The 6,919-nt window shown below is 35.3% G+C and overlaps 1 pseudogene across 1 annotated transcript in view; it reads left to right on the top strand.

The window, feature by feature from the left end:
* Positions 1 to 896: 896 nt before the first annotated feature.
* The window catches only part of LOC311609848 (vomeronasal type-2 receptor 116-like), a 32,125-nt pseudogene continuing 26,102 nt past the window's right edge, over positions 897 to 6,919 (top strand). Inside the window, exon 1 of the transcript in view lies at positions 897 to 1,105. The product of the transcript in view is annotated as a vomeronasal type-2 receptor 116-like (transcript). The remainder of the gene's footprint in view (positions 1,106 to 6,919) is intronic.

The following is a 6,919-nucleotide window of genomic DNA, read 5'->3' as shown; positions in this document are numbered from 1 at the left end:
AGGGTATGCTTTAATTATCATATCATAATACACATTACATTTATTGTCATAAACTATTGGTGACTAGGAAATAAAGCCCTGGTTGGGATAGTTTCTATCAATATATTAGGTGAAAGGACAAACTGTGTTGCCTCTAAATTATTATACACTTTTCAGAACAAAAAAGATTGTCACACATGTTAAAGTTTTCAGAGCAGTGAAATCAGTTGGTGAACACAATGCTCTAGATGCAGGGTTGTATCAATGACACCTCTTCTCAGTGATTAATGCAGGATGAATAGGAGTGAAGAAATTCAAGTTCAGAATGTAAAGTGGTGGCTTAAACTTCACACTGAAATTCAGAATGTAGAGAAGGAAGAGACGAATGTAGCAAGACTGCTGATTATTCCAAAATGAGAGCCAAACTGATTGTGTTGATTCTAGATATAATATTGCTCTGCAGATAGAAATGCAGCATAGAAGTAAATTCTAAGACATTTATAATCAGTATAAAGAGTAGACTCTATTATTGTCTATGGTTTGGAAAATCATGGCTCACTAATTTTGTCTGTGCATTCCTAGCATGGGCATTTTCATATGTTTTCCCAATTCCTCTCCCATGGCATGCTTTGATATAGCATGTTTTCATCAGCCAAAGTTGTTTTCATACAAAAAGTTTCCTGCTTCAAACACAGAGCATCAGATGGAGAGCCTCGGAGAAGAAAGAATTACAGAATTCTCAAAGGCTTTAGATGCGGTATCATGAAAAAATTGGTGTGATTAATGTGACAGTTGCACTCGTTAACAAAGTGAGAACAACACAGATTCACAACACATGAGTTGAATATATACCTGCTGGACACCATTAAATATGTATCTATTAGTCTTCTGGCTAGGCAGATATATGTGTTGATAGGATGTTCTGTATTTTTATCTTTTTTTTCTTGCATGTTACCTATTTTGTGTGTGACTTTACTCACAATGAGTGCTATGAAACGATCATGGAAGACTTTTACCATAAAGGAGATGTGACAATTGGTGCATTTTTCCCTCTTCATTATTTCTACACAGATAACAACATTCCCCATAAATATGTACCAAATGCTTTCCAGGACTTTCGTATAAAGTAAGTATAATTATTCATTTTAAGAGTTCAGAGTTCTTTACTTAAACCTTCCTTTGTTTTTCAAAATTATTTTTTTCCATTTTCAAATCAGTCCAAGTATATTTTCATGTGTACTTCCTTTCCTCTTTTAAGGGAAAAGCGATAATTTTGATGTTATTCCTCCTGCTTTTGTCATATGATATTGGGAACTCATGAGCTTCCTTGCTTGTAGTTCCAGACTATTCAAATATTTTCAGTGTTAAGTTTCAGAATATAGTTAAGTTAGTCTAAGTTTGACCCGATACTTTTGGGCTTTCTTTAAGATCACATTGCTTTTGTGACAAGTGATGATGTCAGTGAATGCAGAGACTACTTACTGAGTGCTTGGCATGATGCTAGAGTGAAAAGTCTTGACAATGTGATACCCAGCTGGTTTCAGAACAGCATTGTCACCATTAAATTTTGGGAACATTTTTGTGCTCTACATATATGTTTGTATTTTTTGCATTTCCTGTTTCCTTATTTATTTTGTTTGTTCTCAAATAAATTTTAAAAGGTGTACCTGTTTGCCATATATGTTTCCAGTGATTTTTTCTCATTTATATGGGTGTGCTCACAATGATATTCTCTATGTGAGGGTGACCACCTAAAACTGCTTATCAGCTACCTTGAAATATGTAAGATTAAGAAAGAGTGTCAGAACAGTTTGTTTTCCTTAGAAAAATGATTGACAAATATGTAAGTCTGTCATGTTATAGAGGAAATAAAGTTTTCTTATTTTATTGAAGCACCCTAAACCTATGGCTCAATGTAAAATAATCCTGAAATAAGCAGTATAGTTTGTAAATATCTTTGAACACATGATAAAATTGGTAGAAGACAACAGGTAGAAATTTACAAAAGAAAATATACATATGAAGGTGGATTGTGCTCAGTGCAACATTACTGTTCAAGTGTTATAATATTGGTGTTGTATTAGGTTAAAAACAAAACAAAACAAAACAAAAAAACAAAAAGCCCAAGGACAATGGAGAAAATATTTTCGGATGTGAAGTCATGAGATATTTGAGGATCTTGGCACATATAGTTTGAACCTAATATGGAAATCATGATGACAAATACAGTAATTTTATCTAGACTAATAATTCTTATCTCAGTGCTGTAACTCCAGGTCAAAATAATTTTTTAAGAATCATATTTATGTCAAATACAGTGACATATTTGTCACATATGCCTGACAGACTGGAGACCCTACATGAAGCCCTTTCTACTTCATGTTAAATAATGCAAATTGTTATTCTCCTTTTCTTTTCTCACTACTTTCAGCATCACAGGCATCGGTAGACTTCTGTATATGCGTTTCTCTATATTATGCAACAATATGAAAGGAGTCTACTTCTGGTTACATTAGTTGTGAGTGTCTGGCTTGTCTATAATAAATGAAAGGATGATATATAAAAACTTTCAACTTCTTACATAATCATAAAATTTAAAGTAAAAGTACTTCATAACAAAAATCAGTACTTTTACTATAAAAGATAAAACAACTTTTATTATAAAAGATTAACAAGCTTGTCTTATACAATGCAATTTCCAAACATATTTTTCTGCATACACTTAAACAAACTTGTCTTATATTTTTCAGGAGTTAAATAAATAGATCAAATGGAGAAACAGCTAATTTTCTAGGGCATTGCTCTGGTTTCTAAAATCATCCTGAATTGCTGTCTCCATTTCTTTACTTCTGTATTAGTAGCGAAAATGGCTACACCCCTAAGCTTATCTTAATCCTGAGCATATTTCTCTACTCTTGTCTTTGCCATATTATTGAGGTATTTATTTCCATGACTTGTAGCCCTGTGGTCTTTTCTTTGTACACAGTCAGAATGGCCATTGAGCATCCTCTAAATCCCTTCATGGAAGTCTATCATGTATCTGGCCTGCATTCATTTGCTTGAAAAATACTACTTCGGTTTCTACTTTTCTGTATCCACTGATCTTTTTTAATATCCATAATTGTTCTTTAAATTAGGACTTTGATTGTGTTTGGTAGCTCCATGTTTCTCAGGACAATTAGCCAAAAAGATGCAATATACCAAGGTAGTTTTCAGCCCAGGCAGAAACACAAACACAAGCAGTTCAATTGTACACCAACCTCTCTGATGTCAGAGGTTTCTCAGGGTCGGGATGAGAAGAGTGCAGGTAGTCGTCATTGTCCGCACTGTGGGGATTGCTCTACCATTTATCTCAAACTTGCACAGAAATAGATGTGAATTAAGATCTTTGTTGTCTAATTTTCTTTTAAATCAATATATTAAAGAATTATTTAATCATATGATGTTTCAACTTTATCTACTCTAATAAATAAATAATAAACAAATAACTCACTATTAAAAACAAGGAATTCCAGAAATTTGTGGACAAATGGATTGAGCTAGAAATGATCATAATTAGTGAGTTAACCGAGAAGCAGAAAGACTCAAATGGTATATACTCACTTATATCTGCATCCTAGCCCAAGGGGCATGTCCCACAAAAGCCTTCACTTACCAGGAAACTGGGACAGAGGGGAGGACATCCTATTGGGACTCTAGATGAGAGAAGCATGGGAGAATAGCAAAGTAGAAGGATCCAGAGGGTCCTAGAAACCTATAAGTATTCTTTAATTTTCAATGTACATTATCAGATGCAGCAATCACTTTAAAAGAATACAAGACAATTCTGAGATTTGTGACCTTCCCTACTGATTTGTCAGCATTTCTGGGAAAATAATTATCTTAATGGCAATATTATAATTATCCACCTATTAAAATTATTTTTGAGAATTCATTATATTCTACTTATTTCTAAATTTTATAACTGATTTATTAACATTTTTCATAACATCTTTCATAACATCTAAAACATGTAGAGACTTTTTGCTTCATATTCCCTTGTGTGCTGGCTAGTTTTATGCCAACTTGACACAACCTATAGGAACTGAAGAAGAGGAAGCCTCAGTTGAGTTAATGCCTCAATAATATTAGGCTATGGGCCAGCCTGCAGGGAATTTTCTTAATCATTAATTCATGTGGGATGGCCCAGCTCATTTTGTGTGTTGCTGTCCTTGGCGTGGTGATTCTGTATTCCTCAAGAAATCAGCCATATTGAGTAAGCCAACAAACAGCATTCTTCCATGGCTGCTGCAAAGCTGCTGCCTTCAGATCCTGCCATGCATGATTTCCTTTCCTGACTTCCTCCAATAATGAATAGTGATAAGGAAGTGTAAGACAAATGTACTGGATGGTATTATATTAACTTGAGACAAGCTAAAATTACCTAAGAGGAGGGAACATCAGTGAAGCAAATTCCTTCATAACATTTATTGCAGGCAAGCTTGTAGGGAATTATCTCAATTAGTGATTTACGGAGGATTGTACAGCCCGTTGTGATTGAGAACATTGCTGATATGGTAGTCCTCAATTTGATAAGAAAGCAGGGCAAGAAATCCATTATGAGCAATCCAGTAAATAGAAAACCTCTGACTGTTGTATCATCTCCCACCTTCTCATTTTTGCTGGTTTTGTTCCTATTGAGATGTCTTTCAGTGATGAACAATGCTGGGCAAGTATAAGCCTAATGAAATCTTTCCACTCATCTTGTTTTTATGATGCTATTTCATCACATCAATAAAAATTATAATGATAATAAAGTCACCAAATAAACTTTTTTCTCCCCAGTTTGCTTTTGGTCATAGTGTTTCTTCTAACAAATAACAACTCTAACCGAACCACCTTGCTACGTTGGTGAATGTGTGTGTGTGTGTGTGTGTGTGTGTGTGTGTGTGTGTGTGTGTGTGTGTTTCCTGTGCTACTTTAATTTTTTATTATTATTACATTTCTTTTGAAACAGGGTTTTGTTTTTTTTTTTTTTTTTTTTTTTTTTTTTTTTATTAATTTATTCTTGTTACATCTCAATGGTTATCCCATCCCTTGTATCCTCCCATTCTTCCCTCCCTCCCATTTTCCCCTTATTCCCCTCCCCTATGACAGTTCCTGAGGGGGATTACCTCCCCCTCTATATGATCATAGGGTATCAAGTCTCTTCTTGGTAACCTGCTGTCCTTCCTCTGAGTGCCATCAGGTCTCCCCATCCAGGGGACATGGTCAGAGGTGTGGCACCAGAGTGTGTGAGAACGTAATATCCCACTCTCCACTTTACTGTGGAGAGTGTTCTGTCCATTGTCTAGATCTGGGTAGGGGTTTAAGGTTTACCGCCTGTATTGTCCTTGTCTGGTGCCTAGTTTGAGTGGGACCCCTGTGCCCAAATCTGCCTATCATAATGTTCTACTTGTAGGCTCCTAGGACCCTCTGGGTCCTTCTACTTTGCCTTTCTCTCATGCATCTCACATCTAGAGTCCCACTAGAATGTCCTCTCCTCTGTCTCTGTTTCCTGGTAAGTGAAGGCTTTCGTGGGACATGCCCGTTGGGCTAATATGCAGATATAAGTGAATATATAACTCACATAACCTTAACAGTCCTGGGACTTTCTATGAAGACCACAATAATGAGGCTACTTCCTCTCCCCAAAAGGGGAACTAATAAAAAAACAGGCATCAGAGTCAGCTCCTATTCCCCTTACTAGAACACCCATGTGAGGACTGCACTGCCCATTGGCTATGTCTGTGTAGAAAGAATAGGTCCTATCTATGTCTGTGGTTGGAGATTGTTTCCACAGCAAACCTCCTCCTCAGGTCTTGGTTAGTTGTCTCTGGTGCTCTTCTCAGGCAGCTCCTGTCCCACTGGAGTCTTTCTATCCATCCCAGTGGAGAATTTGAAACAGTTTTAATTGTCATATATAAATTGTTCATGTTTATGACCCTATGTGTTGTCAAAATATGAATCTAAAAAGGAATAAACTCTTCATTATAATGTTTCTGGCTGCAGATCATTGCTTTGTATTAGGAAGCTTGAGGTTCCTGTGCAGTTTTATCATAAAATATATAGCAGTGATTGCATTCTATGTATTAGCAATCTTTTTCTTAGTTGCATGAAATTGTTAAAAATTATACCTATGTTTATTTTTTATATGTATGTATTTGAATGTATAACTCTATTGGAAAAAACTGCATTTGTTTTTATTGTTTCTCACAATTCTTACAAACTACCCTCCATTAGACATATATTTTATGCTGTCCTTTAAAATTATTCATTAATTATTTAAAAAGTTTATACTTAATATTTTGAACATATCAACCACATTTCTACATCTTTCCATATCCACTCTCTCTACCCTTAACTCAACTAATTTTGTGTTTCTTTTATTTTTTCCAGTCAAGTACAGGTTGTGTTCTATAAATACCATAGTGAGTGGAGCCCTACCATAAGTGAGGTTGACCTGCCAGAGGTCACAAAAGTGAATAAAGTGACTATTTCTCACCCAGTAACTATCAAATCTTAGTAGCATCTCAGCAAGGGGTGAAATTGTATGCCCATCATCTTCTTCATGTTTGTATTATGGGGTTATTTTGGACTTTCATAATAATTCCAACTTCAAATTTGCAACTACTGTAGATGGAAAATATTGTTATCTTGGGGTTATCCACAGCCTCTGTCTCTTCTTATGTCTCTTCAGTCATAATCTTTCAGCTCTGTTTGTAGGGTGCAATATGTAACCTATACTTATCACTGAGCATGTCATAATCTGTTATTATGTGTATGATGATCAATCATTCACTTCAGTATTGTATATTATCTAATGCATAAAAGAGCTTTGCTGATGAGGGCTGAAAGATGTACTAACACATAGGAACAGTAGTACATCATCAGTAGCTGCTTTCATACTGTGTCCATTTAG

Source organism: Acomys minous (assembly GCF_964271855.1).
Source record: "Acomys minous genome assembly, chromosome: 2".
Taxonomy (NCBI): Eukaryota; Metazoa; Chordata; class Mammalia; order Rodentia; family Muridae; genus Acomys; species Acomys minous.
This window is presented reverse-complemented; position numbering and strand designations above follow the sequence as displayed.